Source organism: Triticum dicoccoides, chromosome 4A (genome assembly GCF_002162155.2).
Source record: "Triticum dicoccoides isolate Atlit2015 ecotype Zavitan chromosome 4A, WEW_v2.0, whole genome shotgun sequence".
Taxonomy (NCBI): domain Eukaryota; kingdom Viridiplantae; phylum Streptophyta; class Magnoliopsida; order Poales; family Poaceae; genus Triticum; species Triticum dicoccoides.
This window is the reverse complement of record NC_041386.1, coordinates 634,652,340-634,673,334: the sequence shown is the minus strand read 5'-3', so window position 1 is coordinate 634,673,334 and position 20,995 is coordinate 634,652,340.

Genomic DNA, 20,995 nt, shown 5'->3' with positions numbered 1-20,995 from the left:
AATAGTTGACAACTAATTTGTATTGTCAGCTTATTCCGGTTCAAGCAAACATGTCCGGCGCTTGGTAGATAGGACCTACTACTGCCCCGGGGCTCAACTAAACTGCGAGGAGATAAGTCATTATGTTTCATGGCTTGAGGATCTTAATACTGTCAAGACAAAAAAATTTCCTAAACTTAGAAATGTTAGTACTCAAAACGTACTCAAAACGTGATTGTATTGAACTACGGTCACATCTATAATCAAAAGATGGTAAGATTTTAAATATTTGTCCTTAATTAGTGCATCTTTTGCATACATTATTTTTGAAGCTAAACTTTCATTGCTTAGTATATTAATTACTATACGATGTTGTTCAAAAGGGACTTCCGATGACAGTTGTGCCTCAGTGGATCGAGACAAAAGGTCGCATGTCAATGGTTAGCTTACGACCAAGATTTCCTACATTGCACATGAGTGCATTCAGGATTTCTGAAAGCGAAGAATGCTTAATAGTGAAAGATTGGAGCAAAATTGTTAACGATCGCAGAGAACTACTAGGGGGCAGTAAGGAGAAGCGCAACCCAAGATTAGGAGACAGATTCATCTGCATGCTCCAGTATGATGAATCAGGAGAGCTATACATGTTCTATGCTATTCTACCTGAGAGGGAGCAGCAGGATCAGTAGCTACTAGTTCATGCTCTTAATTAGTACTTGTCTCATGTCCGTGTCCTGAACTTCGATGTTGGTAATGATTATGTTGAACTTGATGATATCTTTGCTTATCTTACAAAGTGAATGTTTCCTCTTTAAGCTAGCCAGCGTTGATGATGATTAGATAGCTAGCGGTAATGACTATGATGATTAAATAGTGGTAATTAGATGACTACGATGATTTTTAGCTAGCTAGAGTTTATTTATTTATTAATATGCGATGATGATGATGATGATGATGATGACGACTACAACTCATTATAACGTAAAACAATCCTAAATTAAATTGATAACACAAATTTAATTGAAAAATACAAAAATAAAAAAAACACAACCATTTAGTACCGGTTGGTGTTACCAACCGGTACTAAAGGGCTCCCGGCCCCCGGAGCTGGCTCGTGCCACGTGGTTCCCCTTTAGCATTGGTTCATGCTGAACCGGTACTAAAGGTGGGGGGGCCTTTAGTGCCGAAACTTTAGTGCCGGTTCCTGAACCAGCACTAAAGGGCCTTACGAACCGGTGCTATTGCCCGGTTCTGCACTAGTGGAACGAGCCGGAGCAGGCGATGACGCGGCGTGCCACATCGTCGCATGCGGAGGCGAGTCCGTCACATCCATGACCCCACTATCTATCTTAGGATTTTTAGGGTTTAGGGTGCGTGCGGTGGCGGTGGAAACAAAATAACCGCATTGCGTCCTGTCAAATCCTAGCGCGCAGCAATGCGGTAGGCACCCCCCTCCCCTCCCCCTGCGAGGGCGAGACAGGAATGAGCCGGAGCATGCGACGACGCGGCGTGCCGCGTCGTCGAATGCGGAGGCGAGTCTGTCACATCCGTGACCCCACTATCTATCTTAGGGTTTTTAGGGTTAGATATGAACTTCATCTGTTTTTGTACTTGAACTTCTTCTTTTTGTTTATTTATGGTTTATTTATTCTTATTCCTTTACTTCTTTTATTAGAGTACTTGAACTTCTGTTCTTTATTTTTTGAACTTCTTTTCTCTTGTTTTTTAGGGGCATATTTATGTATGTATGTTTCTTCCTTTAGTAGAGTATTTGCCATCTATTTTTGGTTTTGAGGATATCAGCTGTGCTGTTTTGTGATCTTATCTTATTATAATAGATGCATTCAAATGGTGCATTTATTTATCTACACATGTATTTACTATTTTAGCTGTTGGGGGGTAAAACTGTAAATTCAGTGGCGCTGTAATTCCCACGAGAGAGATGCATTAAGTGAGCATCTCCCATCGCCACCATCTCTCCAAAAACCCCTCTCCCCCTCCTCGTGTCACTCGCACTCTCTCCCCCCTCTCCGTCGCTCCGCTGTCTTCCTCGCCTCCAACTACCCCCGATTTCTTCGCCCCTGTCCCCCGCCCTCGTGCTGGAGTAACCGGCGCACGCCCCCGCTCCTATTTCTCCCCCATGCCCCGCTCTCTCTCGCCCAGCCCGCTCTCTTCTGCTCTGAAGCGAGGGCGGCAACTGCCTGCGCGGTTACAAGGTGCACGTGGCGTTGTGGGGAGTGGAAGAACTGGCGCGGATTCGTGCGTGCGGGGGTCGTCTGGAGAGGTACAAGTGCTGCCCCCCCTCCTAATGCTTGCTTCTAGTTTCTCCAGATCTATCGAGTTCGCCTCCTGTGTGCTCTCGCGTCTGTGTCCTACCCCCTTCCTTCTGATGCTTTGGTGGGAGATTGGGTAGGGTTCTTGTGCGTGTGGTGGGTGGATTCCACTCCCCCGTGGTCAGATTTGTCTATGAGATGCTTGTGTGTGCTATTTTATCCGTTCAGAAATGAGTGGATTTCATTTCCCCTTTGGTGATTTCCGCATTCAGATGCATGTAAGAGAGGGTGTGGTGTGATGGTTGATGGCAAATCTGATGTATATAATTGTCTTAGTATTGTTGATTTCGAAGTCTAGATTGTGTCTGTCAAATGCTATTTAGTTTATGGATTCTTTTTTTGTTTGTGCTTGCCTATATGTGCTACTGTTGATGTTTTCATACTTGTTGATATGTTGTAGTTATTTCATCCTAGGGTTTCATTTAGTTGTTTTTTGTATTTGTTGTATTATTTTCTACCTGCTAACTATATGCAATCAATCCCCTGTTTTTAGCAGGTTGTTCTAGTGTTTGGAGTTGCATTCATCAAGGCGGTTGTGTTGTCATGGCTTCAAAACCTTCTCCAGGTATCTTAATGTAGTTGTATCTTGTATTTTAAATAGCATTATTCTCATATATGTCTGGCCATATCTTCACTTAGTATTCATGTTGGACTACCATTCTTAATAGTGTGAACTTCTAGGAATGGTTATGTGTATGCTTTTTACCATTAGTTTGAGTTAGTAGAGTGTTTTCTTACTTTGTAGTTGATGATTTTGCAGTTGAATCTTTGTCACCAAGTGTTGTTGGACTTCCGAGATGTTTCATTTTTGTAGTGTATATCTTTGTTTTTTTTGTTATCATGTTGATGGTATTGATATTTAGTTTGCCTGTGAAATGCTGTTTGTCGTCATGCTACATCTTTTTTATGTGCTACTTGCTTGGGTCACATAGTTGAACTTCTGGTTTTAATTATTGTTTGATTGTAATGAAATTTGGTTGAACTTCTGTTATGCACATTTTGTTTTACTGCTTTGTTATGTATCATTGAACTTCTGGACATTCATGATATATGTAGTAGCCCCTCTGGTGTAGATTGTTTTTATATTTAGTTTGTAGATTTTTAGTTTGTTTTTTGTGTTTACTGCTTTGTTAGGTATTGTTGAACTTCTGGGTATTGGACATTGTTGTAAAAGTAGAAGCCCCTTTGGTGTAGGATTGCAGATTAGAACTCAGCTGCCTTTTTACTTGCATTTTTTGTAGTTGGTGATGAGTTGAATAGTTCTAAAAAAATGCCTGCGATCAAGATGGAGCTTCAAAGGTTAATACTGATGCTCCAATATCTGATGCGGCTAATTCACCCATTATCCCTTTGACTGTGATTGCCGAGGTTGCTTCGAGCCTTGGGAATTTTTCAAGCCTTGAGGATCTTGCTTCTGCAGCTCTTGCTTCACCTAGTATGTGAAACCCCTTTTCTTTTCATTTTAAAGTTTTGAGCCATGTTTTTTTTAGCTTGTTCATGCCGTTTGTTTTTGTTTTTGTTCCTGACTTTTTTTATTTTTTGCTTCGATTTTTTGTGTTCTTTGCAGATGTATCCACAGAGGAGGAAGTTGTGAACACCATCAACGATGTTTTATCTGAGTTGGGTTTATCAGAAACCCCTACTGCTGCTGAGGAGGGGGCTCCGTCAGTCAAAGGTTGTGATTCCGTTCCGGATCCTTTGTGCTCTTTTCAGATGTCAGAGACACAGTCGCAGTCTGTTGATGGCACTGAACCAGTCACGCAACCCGAGGATGTGCCTCTTCAGCTTCTCCTGGAGTACCAACGTAAGAGGATGAAGCAAGAAGATTTTGACAAGAAGAGGGCAGCCCGCCTTGAGAAAGGTTCTGATGTTCCTGGATCTATTCATGCGGCTGAGCTCGCTGTTGAGGAAGACGTGTCGTGTGGTAGTGATGGCACGGTTGTCCCTGTTAAGAAGAAAATCAAGAAGACTACTGCGAGGAAGCTAGTAGTTGGTGAAGTTACTCCTCGGAGGAGCCCACGTGTTTCAAGGCCTGCAGAAGTTGTTGAAGATGAAGGGTTAGGCCTTGGTGGTACGCCACGCCATAGTCCTCGCGTGCTTGCCACTTCCTCGCCTACACCTTCTCTGCTTGGTGCCGGTGCATCTGGTAAGGGGAGGAAATGCGGCGTGAAGCGCAAGGTTCCACCTGCAAAGGTCAACAAGGGTGTGAAGAAGCGTTCTCGTGTTAATCCAGAGGACAATGATGATGCTGATTTCAATGCTGATGATGAGGACGACGTCGATGATGATGCTGCCGCTAATCAGGTATGAATGTCTCATGTTTACTGTTTTTTAGAGCATTTGTCGCTATTGATGTAGTTTTATTGTTTTTGGCACTACCTTGGCGTACATACCTGACCTTTTGCTCCATATAGACGAATAAATTAGCCAACGTGCTTTGCTTTTATGGTGTTACTGCCTTTGTGTACATAGTTGGACTTCTAGGTATATACATGAAGAAATTAGCTTAACTTGTTGGTATACATGTTTGATTACTGCCTTAGTGTATATGGTTGAACTTCTGCTTTTTAAATTTCCAACATTTTTGAAAGCATGTTAACTAGTGTTCGTACATGGTTGTACTGCCTATGTAGACATAGTTGGACTTCTGAGATACATGTTTGATTACTGCCTTGGTATACATGGTTGAACTTCTGCTTTGTAAATTTCCAACAATTTGAAAGCATGTTAACTTCTGGTCATGCATGGTTGTACTGCCTATGTAGACATAGTTGGACTTCTGAGATGTGGTGCGTATGTAGGCATTAGTGGAATTTTGGTGAAGCTTGTGTTTCTCATTGTTCTGCCTTTTATCCTTGTCAATGTATTTTTTTTCAGTATCAGCTTGTGCAGCGGCCTGAGAGGAGGAAGAGAGGAGGCAAAGCGCCCGAAGAAGGTGGCCAAAGAGGAGGTGAGGCGAAATGTTTTAACAAGACGGTTCGCTGCTCACTGAAAGAGGTCAAGACGTGTGCGAAAATGCTACAACTTAGGCACAAGACGAGGGTTATCAATGCTAGTTTTGGTTGTGTGTTTGACTTGAAGGTTGATTCCAACATTTCTCGTCCTTTGATGGGCAACATCTACACGAGGATTGACCCCTCAACCATGATTTTGGACATGGGTGAGGCGAACAAGGTTCTACGTATTACAAGTGATGTTATTCACCATCTCTTTGGGTTCCCTCAAGGTAATCGTACCCCCCCTAGTCCCTCGAATGATGGTTTCGATGATGTTGTTATGAGGTTGAAGGGCAAGCTTGGGTATGCTAGGAGTGACGACATCAAGACAAAGGATTTGCGGAATATCCTCGCTGAACTTGTTAAGGATGAGACGAAGGATGATCTTGCTCTGTAGGTGTTTTACCTTATTGTTTTCATGAAGGTGGTTATCCCTGGAACGTCTACACGAGTGTCCAGGGAGGCAGCAATGGCCGAGAACCTTGTGTTTGAGGACATGGCAGACATGGACTACTGCCAGTTGGTTGTTGACGATATTCAGAGTGCTGTTGTTAGGTATCAGCAAGGTACTAGCAGAGGAAAAGCTGTCACACGTTGTGCCATCGCGCCGCTGCTTATGTATCTAGACTGCCTTATCATTGGCAAGACGCCTAATATTCACTTGAGGACCCCTCGCATCAATTTCATGGATCAGGCCAAGCTTCTTGAGCTTGCTGCGGCTGACTTGGTCACGAAGGGTGATGATGACCCAGCCAACTGGGTGTTTGGGAGACTGCCTGTTAGTGTTTCTATGCATTATTCTTTCCTGTGTAGTTTAACTTGAACTTTTGATATTTTCTTGTACATTTTTTGTTCCCATGTACCTTCATCTGTTTTCTGACGCGTTGACTTTTGTTTTCGTATGCAGTGGAAGACACAGGCTGAGGTTGTGTTCTTTAGGGTTATTGAACGTCCTGTTCTATCTATGCCTTGTTCCGCCGGCCTAGGGAGTGGAACTTCCCCAAGATTTGAATTCTCCCGGGATGTTAATACCGGTGCCCCCTATAGATCCAGGAGGTTCTTCTGCCCGTGTGAGTGCTGCAGGTGGCGTTTCTTCCGAGAATTTGTTTGAAGCTGCCAATGTTTCTCTGGTTAGGATTGACAGTCTTCTTGAAACTATTTATGGGGAGTTGGCTCGTGTTCCTTCAACTGCTGAGCGTCTTAGTCGCATTGATGGGATTCTTCCTCCCGGACACGGATTTGATGTTGAGTCTTCGAAGGAGGTCTTATCTATTGAAGCTAAATTTATTGAAGAGCTTCGTCAGAGCACTTCCCACCTCTAGACTAGCGTTGGGCTGTTCAAGGAAATGCAGGATGCTCGTTGCAAGCCTTTTGAAGATGAGGCAAGTGTTGTTGTGAGACAGATTCAGAGGCAGGATTCTGTTCGTTCGGGTCATGAAGGAGGCCACGTGGAGCGTACCAAAGAGGTTTGTTTATGTTGGCCTTTGATATTTCTTTGCAGTAATGTTCAATGTTAGCTTTCAGTTATTACTATTTGTAGTCATAGGCGACCGTTATTGATTTCATGTGTGGTAAACCGTTTCTTTTTAGCACTAGTGTTCCTATGTGACCTTCCCTATTTATAGAACCTGAACATCAACTGCTACAGCGCCTGAACTTCCATGACTGGCCCTTTTTTGTTCCCTTTTGTATCTTAGAGTAGTTTGACATTTGACCTGCTATGTTTACTGTATTTGGACTTCCATTATATGTTAGTTGTGATAGCTGACCTTCACTGATTATGCAATCTGAACTTCTGTTGATTAGGTATTTGTTTTCTACATGATTTTTTTGTAGGCTGTTGATGATGATGCTAGGGTTGAGGAGGATGTTTTACCTGCGCATGAAGCTGCTCCTGTGCATGAGGCTGCCCCTGTGCATGAACCTGCTCCCGCTAGTGGCATAATAGTTGATGAGGTTCATGGCAGTGAAAATAAGGTACCATTTTTTCTTGTCCATTTGACTTGTTGCCCCTGAGACGGACTTGCTGCCCCTGTGCATGAGGTTCAGTCAGCCCTTTGTAATGACTTTCTGTTTCTTTTTGCAGCAGCAGAATGATGATGTTAGTGTTGCTCCAGAGAAGGTTGTAGACATGTCCGTCTCAGGCACCGGCTGCTCCAACGGGGTGGTCCTGACTGAATCTCAGTCATCCGTTGGCGCTGAGGTTTCTGATGCTGAGCAGGGCAAGACAACTGGAGACATCATTTTGGAGAAAGATCATGTTGAGTCTGCTGTACAAACTGGTCGTAGTGCTGCTGCAAGCCCGGAGAAGTCTCCTGTAGCAGAGCCATCAGTTGATGTTGATGCTGTACAGGCACAACCAAATGTTTTTCTTGTTTCAGATTCTCCAGTTGCTCCAGCTACTTCTGGTGTCCTTCCCGACGACACTGCAACGTCTACTGGAGACGACGATGAAGATACCGAAAGCGATAGCTATGGAGAGGAGGTTGATCATTCCAGTGCTGCCACTGGTCTAGGCAAGGATCCATGAAGAGAGGAGCATGCTTCTCTCTTCTTTCCCCATCCCCTTCCCTCTTTGTTGTTTGGTTTAGTCCATGATATCCCCTGTGAACTTCCTATGTGGTCTAAGTTGAACTTCTGGTTTTGTTGTTTGTCGTGTGGGTTGTAAAGAATGTTAAGTGAACCTGTTTTCTATGTGGGTGGAGGTTTGTAATGCATGGGTTGTGATGTCTATGATGCTGTTGTTTTATCTTTTCTGATGTAGCAGCTGAGATGTGCTTATGTTTTGAATGTTTGTGCTTGAATGTTGGTCTTAATTGAAACTCTCGTGAATCTATGTGCTTTGAGTGTTGCTGTTAATTGCTATTTTCTTTTTGGTGAGCAGATAGCGACCTTGCTGTCGTCCGAAAGAAGGTTGACGACTTTTATTACAGTGTAACTAGGCTTAGGAATGATCGTTCCAAGAGGTGAGTGCAGCTGCTTAATATTTACATCATCCATGTACCCCCTGTGAACTGCCTGTGGTTTCTTACCTGAACTTCCCAACTCTATGTACCTGAACTTCTTGTTTTTTACTTCTCTGGTGCTGAATTTCTGGCCTCTTTTGTACTGTACTGCCTGTTGTGATATAGCTGAATTTATGTGCTAACATGTGTTATGAACTTCCTGAGTTCCTATTGTTGAACTTGTTTTACTTTCTATTCGCTTGTTTTAGAGAAATGATTATGTTCCGGAAGAAGGAGTGTGAAGCTTATGTTCAAGAAGTCGCAATATCTTTTGGTCCTCGCGGAATGCTTACATCTAATGTGGCTGAGTGTGCACTCTACTGTCTACGTGCGAAGTACCAGGGATCGGATAAACTCATCCTGCCGTATTGGGTTTGTGTAAGTCAGCCATACAGTGATTTCTTTTATGTTTTGTTCCTTACCATTTTAGTTAAAACTTGTTTGTCTCATTTTTGTATTTTTTTCATATGTTGGTGTTGTCTGCATTATTTTAGGACAAGATTTTCAGAGGTCAATTAGATTCCCGTGTGAGGAAGTACTTCACGACGAGTGGTCCAGATAGCATGGATGCACATGCTTCGGTATGCAATATCTTGTTCTTTGCCTCTGTATTAGTTTTGCAGTGCGATCCACTGTGTTAATATTTGTTTTATTTTTCTTTTGTACCATTCTGATCTTAATTCTCATTTTTGAATGATTCATGTGTTTGTGATGCTTCAGGTTGTTTTCCCTACTTTTGACCCGCCTGAGATTCCTGCTTCCATGGGTGGTGTCGGTCATTGGGTGTCGGTATTCCTTCACCTGAAGAACTCAAGGTTCCATCTTCTCGATTCCTACTATGGACCAAAAGATGAATGTGCGGTACGCCTGTTTCGGCGGATGACCGACAACATCAAGAGGCTTTGGAAGGATGCCAGTAACGACAGGGAGACACCCTTCAGTCCTCTTACCATCGACAATTTCCCTCTGGATTAGATTGATGTCCCCCAGCAGCAAAACAAGTATGACTTCCACTTTTTCTCTTTATCACATTTGTTTAACTGTAGTTGTACTTAAGGTGCGACATGTTTAATTCGTTGGCTTTCTTTTTCTGTTCTAACACTATTCTTTTACTTCGTTTGATGGCAGTATCGACTGCGGATTCTTCATGCTTACGAATGTTAAGTCGTATCATGACGGGGTTCTTGCAAATTATTCCCATGAGAATATCGGGGATATCAGGAAGACGTGGTTGTACTCAATCGCTTCTTGTAACCTGTTTGAGACAGACTTCCAAGCTCTGTTTGGCTACTACACATGTAAGTATTTGGAACTTGGACTGCTTACCTGCACTCCATCTTTTATTCTACATGAACTTCATATTTTTCTCTGAAACTTGGACTTCTGCTTGAGATCTGGCTGGGCTGCTGGTTTCGGAAGGTGAGGAGCATTTTCTTTGTACATGAACTTCATTTTTATCTTTCTCAATTTTGCTTGTGTGTTTTGTTTCAGTAATTTCTGTCCTTCCATTGCTTAAATGGACATGAGCATTTTCTTTTCTAATTGAACTTCAGAGATGATGCCTTTCTATGGTTTTGTTAGCTGTAGTTAAATGATTTCCAGTTCATCGGTTTATCTTGAACTGTGCCTCTGGTTGTGCCTGAACTTCATTTAGTTTTTTACTACAACTAATTTTTTTAGGTCAGCTTGAGTAGTAACCATGTCATCTTTATTAGTTGGACTGCACATTGTGATGTTCCTGAACTTCAGTTGTATTTTAATGGTGATGTTTTCTCTTCCTTTTTTCTTTCACAGTGGATCCGTTGGAGTTGACCGATTACCACTACTCATTCCTCGGGTCACAGGAATACCAGCCTAGGGAGGAACCGATGAGTACAGCTCCGATAGAAGATGATAGACCTCGGACCCTCATTCCTTCCAAGTTGGGGAAGCAGGCTGGTGGTTGGACTTCTAGTTGGACTTCTAGTATTGCTAGTTGGACTTCTGTGCTAACAGTGGTTGAACTGCATTCTTTACATTATTTTCAGACAAAACCAATGTACCCAACCAACACAGACCCATAGACTGAAAAGATGATGAAACTTGAAGAGTTTTTTTTTGAACTCACCTGTTAGAATGCAAGTTGGGTGCTTGTTGTTCATGCGCCGTAGAAATGTATCGAACAGCCACTTGAATGACTTTGCATCTTCGTCTCTTATCAGGGCAACAGACACTCCCAGGGGCATATGAAATCTATTGGTCTTGTAAGTCGTGTCGAATGTTACGCAATCGCCGAAGTCTTGTTGGGCTCCTCGGTAGCTTGCATTGGACCAGAAAATGTTTTTAATTGACTTGTCCTTGTCCACTTGGATGTCATAGAAAAACTCATCATTTATTGCCTTCATGTCTTTGAAGAATGAAACAAGTTTGAATACATCATCCAAATCATCTTTCCTTGCATTAATGGCTTTCCTGCAAATCACATGCAAACATGCATTTGTTTATTTTTTGCTAGCAAAGGGTTGTGAGATAGGATGCTATTTTACATTGCAGTATGTGGGTGTTTGAATACTTACTGGTTTAGCAGGTCTCGTCCGGTCATGCTTAGGAAGTAGCTTCCATCTTCATTTTCAGATAGCATGGACATGATTGTTGTGTGCTTGACATCATGGTACTGCAGGAGCTTTACGTACTCCAAAATAGTGGGGTCATAATTCTTGTGTGAGTGCAAAAATACCAGCATGTCATCAGTTTACATGAGCTGGTGATTATGATTGTACTCAATGTCCACTGCCACGCATGTGCCATCCTCCTACACCTTCACCCTCATTCTTGCATTGCAACCCGTCCTCTGTGATGTTTTGTTTTGCTTCCTGTTGGCCTCTGAAACAGAAGATGTGTGTACCCCTTGGAAGGCGCAAACAAAATACTTGTGGTTGTCATTTCCACCCGTCTTCCTGATTCCAAAACCAGCGTGTCTGGCATATCTGGTATAAAATTCTCTTGCTTTCTCTACATCTTTGAATCACATCTTTAGTCTTGGTATTAGATAATCTGGTAGATCTGGCGTCTGCAGAAAAAGAAAAAAATAATCCAAACAACACCTTAAAATGCAGTTTATGAACTTGTTATCCTGGAGGGAGCAGAAAATTTGCAGATAATACAAGATGCGTATATAAATATTTTTTGTTTCACTTACGTGCGTGTATGATCGCAACTCCGCCGGTATCGGCTGCTGTCCCTTTGGGATGGAGCATGGCGGAGTAATCATAGCAGGATGCAGTAGTGGATCACGAGGAGGAAGGAGGGCTGAAGATGGCCTCTCTCTTGTTTGCGTCCTTTTTGCTTGAGGTGGTTGTGGAGGTATTGTGATCCTGGTCTTGGTTTGCTCTTTTGTTTTGTGAAGCAATCCATCTACCTTATGCCCCGTACAATTCTGACTTGTAGCAGCAGGAGGAGGATCCAACGGTGGTAGTGTGCAGAGCACTCTCCTCCGTGTGTGTGTTGCTGTTGGATTTGTCCTGGCATCAGGTTTAGTTGCTTCGCTTTGGCATTGATGAGGCACACCAGGATAACCTCCAGAGTTACACGTAGGACTTGAGCTAACCCCCTCCTCCATCAGCGTGCTTGGGAGTCTGCTGGTGGATACAAAGAATCCGCGGGGGATTTCCGGTGTCACCCAATTAGGTGGAGGTGCAAACTTGTGCGGATAGGGCTGTGACCTAGCATCTTGGAAGTATCTGTGTGTTTCGGGTGTCATCCATTTTTGGTCTGGAGCAGGTTGGTAATGTTGTTGGTGTGTTTGAGGTGTGACCCATTGAGGGGGGTGGTGCAACGCGTACATGCTTTGGATTTTGTACTTGCTGCTAGGAACTTCTAAGCTTCTTCATGCGTCTCTTGTCTTGCTGACATAAAAGAAAAAAATGTCTATTAGCACACAAGTTATATCTGCATATACCTTTGTAACTGAACTTAGCATTATTCACAGCCTGAACTTCTCATATAAAAGTGGTGAGAGCCATCACACTATGCACTGAGCTGAGCATCTGCCAATGCCTTTGTACCTGAACTGAGCACCCTTCATAGAATGAACTTCACATCCTGTTTTTTAATTCTACAATATTTGATTACTTATATGTACCTGAACTGAGCACTGTCGACAACCTGAACTTCTTGTTTTGCAAAGTGGAAATACTGTCTACAGTTAAAAAACCTGAACCTTCATGAGTTTTTGAATGGTTGGACTGCTAGTGCATACCAACCTGACATTCATGTCATATCACATGCATGTTCTATTTTCCTTTTATTTATTTTTTGCACAGAACCAGACACATACCAACCAGAACTCTAGCACACTTACTAGTTGAACTTCACATGGCTTTTCCACATGTGAATGTGAATGCAGGAAGATTTAATAGTGTTTGTAGCCTGGACTGAGGCTCACATACTACCTGAACTTCACATGCCTGTAAGCAGGCAGATTTTACAATGCTGTTTTGTAGCCTGGACTGAGGCTCACACACTACCAGAACTTCACATGGTTGTAAGCAGGCAGATTTTAAAAAAGCTTTTGTAGCCTGGACTGATGCTCACACACCACCTGAACTTCACATAGCTGTAAGCAAATAACAAACCGAAGGAAGGAAGAAGTTCAACCATACCCTGGCTAGAAGTTCGGCCAACCTTTTTCCAGCAGCTGATAGGCCACCTTGAGAACAATTCGTCGTGGAGGTATGAGAGGAATTCCATGGCAATCCATGTCTTGCAGAGGGCGCGAAGTTCATCTGCACGAAGCAAGAAGGTCAGAGAAGGCAAGATTGAAGAAGAAGGCAAAATTGGGAGGAAGTTCATGTATTGTTGCCGCTGAATTTAAGGGCGCAGCAGATGCCGCCTCCGCGAAGGAGTTGCTCCGTTGGTCGCGCCACTCACCGTAGCTTGCGTCGGGCCCGTCATTTGGTCTGCCAAGGCTTCGAGCGGTGGCGATGGGACGAGGATGCGGCTTCCTGAAGTCCATGACGGCTTCGCCGCGTCCAGGCGACGCGGGCTCCCTCGCGCCGGCGTCCGCCGTTGCTCGCTCGCCCGCGCCGGTGGCCGGCCAGGAGCTGGAGACGGAGGGGAGGCGGCGGACCCGGCCGACCAGGAGCTGGGGAAGGAGGGGAGGCGGCGGATCCGGCCGGCCAGGAGCTGTAGATGGGGGAGAGGTGGCAGATTCGGCGAAGATCGGCGGCGAGGAGGGGAGGAGCGGCGAGGAGGGGGGCTGGGGCGGCTCGGGATCGAGGGGATCGGGTGGATCCTGTCGAGGTGTCTCGGATCGGGTGGGATCCTGTCGGGGCGACTCGGGTCGGGCCGGGCAATTCAAGGAAGTTCGGGAGGGCCCTGCCGGGCCCTATATAGGGGCAGCTGTGATCCAAATATATATAGGGTCGCGCTATTCGTCACCCTGGGTGAGGAATAGTTCACTACTAGACTCGCAGCCTATGCCTACGGCTGCCGTCGGCATAGGCCCGTCGGCGTAGATCACGTCAGCGTAGTCTTGTCAGACCGTCGGCGTAGTATAGCCGTCGGCATAGGGGCCTATGCCGACGGCCGGGCGTCAGCCGTCGGCATAGTTTAGCCGTCGGTAGTGTTTTTCGCCTGACGGCAACGGACGGCGCCGTCAAAAGCGTTGACGATTCACAGGAAGCCACGTGGCAGAGGTATGCCGACGGCTTTTCTATGTCGACGGTATTCGCCAGGCCGTCGGCATAGCTCCATCTATGCATACGGCAGCCGTCGGCATAGATATGGTCGTAGGCATATAAGGTTATTCCAGTAGTGGTTATTCCTCACCCCAGCCAAACGACACGGGACAGCTATGAAGAAGAAACGAAAGCATGCGGTGCGATGTAAATTTACCTCACATTGGAAAAAAAGAACGGTAAGGCAAGGTAATATTACCTCGCATATGTCTACCAGAAAACCAATTATATTGGATCGTGGGTCCACATCCCACCGTATCCCTTAAAAAATCCACCATAGCCTCCCACTGCCTATTCCGCGTGCAGCCATGGCGGTTCCCTTCTCCGGAGGCGAGCAGAGCAGGTCACTCGATCCCTACGGCCGTGAGGTGGCTACGGTGGCTGGGTAGGAGAGGAAGAGCTACGTTGCACGGATACTTTAGAAAGCGCGCGTATCCAGCCAGATACTACCCCGATACTCAGATACTGCCCCGATACTGTCCGATACGTATCCTATAAGTATCCCTTGATTTTCTGATTTAGAAAAAAAAATGTTTGATACTTCTGGGATACTGCTCCGATACGTTTTGGGTACCTGAAATCCCTCGTTCGACGTGAAATTCTTTCAATAGTGAAGGCGCACCTTTAGAAGATTCTCAACATGGGCATGAGTTCATATCGAAACATGACTATCGAGGTTGTTTTGACATGATAGTCAACATGGGTGTGACCATTGATTAGAGCAGCAAATCTAGGGAAATCCCACTGCCAATTAATTGAATAGAAGTGCAAGAAAAGAAAGGATGTAATCCTATTGAGGCATTCTTTGAACTAGAAGCTCCTTATTTTTTTGTATTTGAAATAATTAATATATGTAATATCTATATATAAACGTATCCCCATATTCATGTTTTTAGCAAATTGCCGTATCGAGCGTATCCCCGTATCGCGTATCCGATACGTATCCAAGTATCTGTGCAACATAGAGGAAGAGGCCGTTCCCGCCGGCGGGATCCAGTTCTATGGAAGCAGCGGATGCCCAGATCTGACCGCAACCTCCTCGCTAGGGCGGTGCTTGACCCTGTCGAAGCACTATGCGCTGCGGCCAACCCTTCCCACTCCCCGCCTCTGTCGGCCTCGTCGGGTACTCCACTACTCCTGCTACAGCAAGGTCGATCAAGAGGTCAGTGAGGCCGTTATAGGAGAGGCGTTGCTGTGTTGGTCTTCTTTCTCTCTCCTCTAGTACTCTCGCATTCTTGCCTCTCCGATTGAATCTGGTTCCGATGATTTGATCGGTTGCTGATGAATCTCTGTAAGTTTGGTCACTGCCTCATACTTCATGCGCCCATGAGCTCGAGCTCCGTCCTGCCTCTGTCGAACATGACCGCCTCCATCCCCACTCGCGACAACCTATTTTTGATAGACTGAAATTTGTTTGTATTTCAGAATGCATCAGAATATTTCTTGTGCTATGAGCTTGACATCTAAACGGGTATGGTAAGTTGTGGTAAGGCAATTACTTGTCAAGTAATCACTTGTGTCTGTTGTAATGAGAGCAGAAGGAAACGACCATGTTATTTGAAATTAAAATGCTTTTGTTAAGGCCCTATAATATTAGAACACTCAATGTATGTATCTTTCTGAAAGTATTGAGCAAAATATCATTAGCTCAATTTGCCGAGGGAACAGTTGAACATTCAATTAGTTTTGCTTTTTTTTGTTGTTGTTTAGAAATTGTAATATCATGTCTGAAGGTTAAAGTGCTTCTCAATTAATATAGTGACCATGTTTTTGTTTTCTTGCAATTTTGTCTGCATTTTTTAACAGCTTTGGGAAGGGTGCTCTCAGGTGATGTTGTTCCTTATGCTAGTAGTTCCAATATTCCAGCACACTGGTTGATATTACCTGTGTATGCTTACTTTAGAAGTTCAGATTTGTTGGTATAACACCTTCTGCATTCTCATTTTGTTGTCATTATCAGCTCTATGCATCTTCTACCTCTACATATTTGCAGAAAGCTCCGACCTGTTTGATACAGGAAGAGACTATCATCTCGTCTAGTCAATCGGGCCTAGGAAGTTGTGGACATCGTTGGCGTGTCCACCTCATCATTATGCGTGCATCCATGTGCTGATAGAGACAATTGAATCTCCTGTAAGCTTCAATGGAAGAGTAAATCGAGCGTAGGAAGTTGTGGAAATCGTAGGCGTGTCCACCTCATCATTGTGCGTGTCCATGTGCTGATAGAGGCAACTGAATCCAGTAATTCAGTATGAACTTCTTGAGTGCAGGGGGAAGTGCAGCAACATCAAGGGTTGTGTCGTGAGTAAGCAGGTGGAGTGGCCATGGAAACGCCGTGGATGCTTATTGTCACCGACGAGGACAACCACAACCACACACAGTCGCTCGATTTGTTGGCACTCGCCGCAAATTCGGACGCTTGACTGAAGCTGCCAATGACAGAAGAAGATAGTAGAACTTGAATTTTTATGCCATTGATGGAACATATCATTTAGCTGCTCTTTCGTTATTCAATCATACAAAATATCAGAATGCAAGTAAAATTTGTAACATGAAGGCAAAGATTTGATCGACATCTTTTTCACGATGTATCTTGATACTTGATTAGGGTTCAGTACATTTACCTTCTGATGAAATGTTCTATTGATAAAATCGCTCCCTGTGATTGTCAAATTTCCTCGTCAGTGATATACTTTTGGAAGTTTTTTGTTCTCATTTGTGTGTGTTTTTCAGCAAATTGTGATATAAGCAAGTGTCTTTGTTGAGTGTATCCGATAAAAATCATGTTGATTTCTTGGTTTGGAATATTCTTCCTCTTCGTATCTTCCTCCAATATTTTGCCGGACGGTTGTCTACCGGATCATCTTGTTAGTTACACAAAGAAAATGTTGATATGCCAATTCTGAAAGCACTATTTCTCTGAATACTACCAATGCCAAGAAAGCTGTTAGTAACTACAATATGATAGTATGTGTCTTTTCTTCTCTGACAGTGAAGCTCACTTATACAAGATTCAGAAGCTCTAATTAGAAGGACAATATGTTATATTAGATTAGGGATGTAAGAAGTTTTGTCTTTTAGTGTTAACAGGGAAAGATGAAGGATGTAAGAAGTTGCAAGGCAATGGCGTAGTGATCAAATTGTAGATGCTGGCATATTTTATATAGAGAGGATCTAGTGTCACAAGATTGGGGTACAATGTAACTTTTTCTATATGAAGCACACCTGGATGTTTTGAAACGAGGTATTTGTACTTGTGTCATTATTATAAAGAATTAAATATTTGATTGTTTCTCAGATTCCATTCAAAAATAAATTATCGATTGTACTATGGAATTTTGAGAGTCAAATCTCCAATGTGACGTGGAGCCTAATAAACAATTTAAGTGTGCAATCTGGAAACAAATAAGAGAAATAACTCTGAAATTATCTGATTCCAATGAAAATTCAGTGAAGCACAGTGTAAGCCAAAATAAGATCCAGTACAGTATATTAAGAAGTACAGTTCATGCATTCACCAAAATCCATCAAAATAAAGAAATTATCTGAATATTTTGTATAGCACATACACCACAAATAACATTACTAATTCGTTTGAGCTGCAAAATAACTCAACTAATCAACTAATCAGGATCTCCTCCAGCTCAGAAACCACCCATCTAACCAAAGAATCGTCGCTAACCCCAATATCAATCGCCTCTTATGTCTTAGTGGGATCATCTTCAAAATTCTTCTCTCCTGCAGCAGAGGGGTCATCTTCAGTTTTTTCACATATACACAAAAGAAGGTTGGAATAGAATTCGCCTCTTTCCAGAATGACTTCCATGGGATCTCGCTCCCATAGATACTTTCTCGACTACTCGCACCTGTGATGAGAATTCGTCCCATGACATATCTCCCCTGTTTATAAATAAGGTTTAGAGTTGTTTAACATTTTCTTGTGGCCAATATATCTCATGCGAAAAGCAGTGTCATAAATTTAAATGAACTAAGATGAACATGAATACATATAGCCAACAGGGATGTGCAACAAAAGAACAGAAGCATCAGGGCATCACTTTGCCCAGCAATAGCAAGTATTGTGGCCATGTTTCCATTATTGTCACAATCATTTCCATCAAAGAAAATAAAACAAATTCAATTCATGAGAGATGAGTGTGTAAAAAATGGAGTGAGCTCATTTTTGCTTGGCAATGATCCTTTTGTATGGAAATACAGAAGGAGCGCTTTAAGGGCTGCTAAAGTATTTTCTCCACCTTGCTCCAAGCAACATACTCCCTCGTAAAGAAATATAAGAGCGTTTAGATCACTACTTTAGTGATCTAAATATTCTTATATTTCTTTACAGAGGGAATATTAAATATGGACACTGTTTCCATGGCCTAATGCCCCCGACATCAGCCCTACCTCCTCAGGAGTTAGTGGGAACCTACCTTGCCTTCTTCTTTCTTTTAGTTATTTGTCTTAGATCCAATTAAGAACAAAAAAAGTTTGCAGTAGGTAGCTTTACCTCACTAATTATCTAAGTATTGAGACATGAAACTGTTCATACATGCAAGGTTTGCATCGCTTGCAAATGGCACCTTGATCCGTCCTCTCCTTTTCTCCGTCCCCCCATAGTATAACACACAAAAAGGCAAGCATATCACTATCAAATCTGACATGAAGCCATGGAACATAGGTTGATAATAAAATAACAAAAGCATAATGATGCATGCTGCAATATTTCACAAACAAAAAAGTATTTCACTTTCTTCTTTCCTTTTGATTAATTAGCCAATTAGCCTTCATAAGTTTGCTACTCCATATTATATTTTAGGTATGAAGATAAGAGAGCTTGCTGGCTCTGAAAGGGAACTGAATGGTAATCACTAAATTGTACTCGCATTAGCTGTACTTGGATTAAAAAAATCCATGCTTCATTCTTTCCAAAAGAGTGAAGCGGGGAATATCCTCAAACTGGAAATGTTAGAACAACCTTTCTCAGTGGTAATAATCTCCTTGAGAAAATAATGCAGCCTCCATCAGGAAAGGGGGATAGCTAATTAAGCACCCTCCGTTGAGATTTCGTTTTATCTTCTCTCCATAAAATAATAGTAATTGATTAAAGAGGGGCTAGTCCAGTTCATCCAAAAACAGTGGAGCTCAAAAAAAATTAGGGAACAGTTAATCTAAAACAGAAAACAGAGGGAGCTATTACCTTCGGCTGGATCAAAGAAGATAACCATGTGTTGTTCCTCCTCTCTCAGGAGCCTTGTGCTACTCTCTTCTTCTTCCTCCTCCTCCTCCAAAGCACATTGCCGTCCAACCTCTTCTTAATCTCCCTCGTCAGCAGCTTCTTAGCAGCATCCCGTTGTGCATATAATGTACCCAAGCTAATCAAATTTCTATCAATTTCAGAGCTTGGAAAGCATAGGGCCTGAAGAAAGAGACTGGGGAGGAAATTTTACAATCCAATTTGTAAGCATCAATGTCGTAGAAGGAAGAAATCATGGGGGGAACCAGGCCAATGAGAAAAACAAATATGTACTAGATTAGAGAGAGCAGACCTTACAGAGGAGGGCAATCACCACCGTCTTCTTGTCATTGACGGCTTATCCGACGGAGCAGCAGGCTGGATTTGGAGTGGCCAACTCCGCCACAACAGCAAGAATCGTCATGCTTTCCGCCTTCTCCACCGCGGCCGCTGCTGCCACTTGTTGGAATTTCGTTCACAGGATTGATCACATCAAATTAGGACGAACACGCACACGAAAACTTTGGTCAAGGGCACGTGTCGTGCCCCTTCTTTTTATTCTTTTTTCTGTTTTCTCTACACACGTTGTTACAAAACTCACGGCCTAGTACACATATATATATATGCACGTAGCAGACCCCCGAACCATGACTAGACGTAAACCTACACGATGCTAGGACTTGAGCACAAACCGGACTCAGCATAAACTCGTAAGCCTACACGTACTAGTACTTAGACTCAAACTTTAACCAACACGTATACATGGCCAAGTATACTAATCCTAGCCGGACTACTACTACTCAGGCCATGTAAGCCACGCTGCCAAATTAACCTAACAATCCTACACAAGACACTAACTCTTGCTACTACTAGGACAAGATTATCTAACATTCTCTCCCTAATCTTGATATATCATCTCCTTGTGCTTCCTCTGGTCTTGACTCGCTGAAAATCTGCATCTTGTTGACTCATCGACTCAACCGTCATATCTATACATTGAGTATGACCCGCTTGAAAACATGCAGAACCACCTTGCTCTGCAATGTTGTGCCACCGCTATTGCTTGGCCGCTGCCTTGCACTCGGTCCGCACCATACTCCTTGTACTTGCTTGCAGTAGATCGCCTTCTACCGGTCGCACACCTCCTTGCTTTACGATGGCTTCGCCTACCATCGCCCGCCCCGAGGCGCTAGTTGGGTCGCAACCCCGGGGCAAGCGCGGCTTCAAATCAACCTTGCTCTGATACCAATTGTTGAAATTTCGTCCACAGGATCGATTACATCAAATCAGGACGAATACGCACACGAAAACTTTGGCCAAGGGCACGTGTCGTGCCCCTTCTTTTTATTCCTTTTTCTGTTTTCTCTACACACGTTACAAAACTCATGGCCTAGTACACACACACACACACACACACACACACACACACACACATATATATATATATATATATATATATATATATATATATATATATATATATATATATATGCACGTAGCAGCCCCCCGAACCATGACTAGACGTAAACCTACACCATGCTAGGACTTGAGCACAAACCGGACTCAGCATAAACTCGTAAGCCTACACGTACTAGTACTTAGACTCAAACTCTAACCAACACGTATACATTGCCAAGTATACTAATCCTAGCCGGACTACTACTACTCAGGCCATGTAAGCCACGCTGCCAAATTAACCTAACAATCCTACACAAGACACTAACTCTTG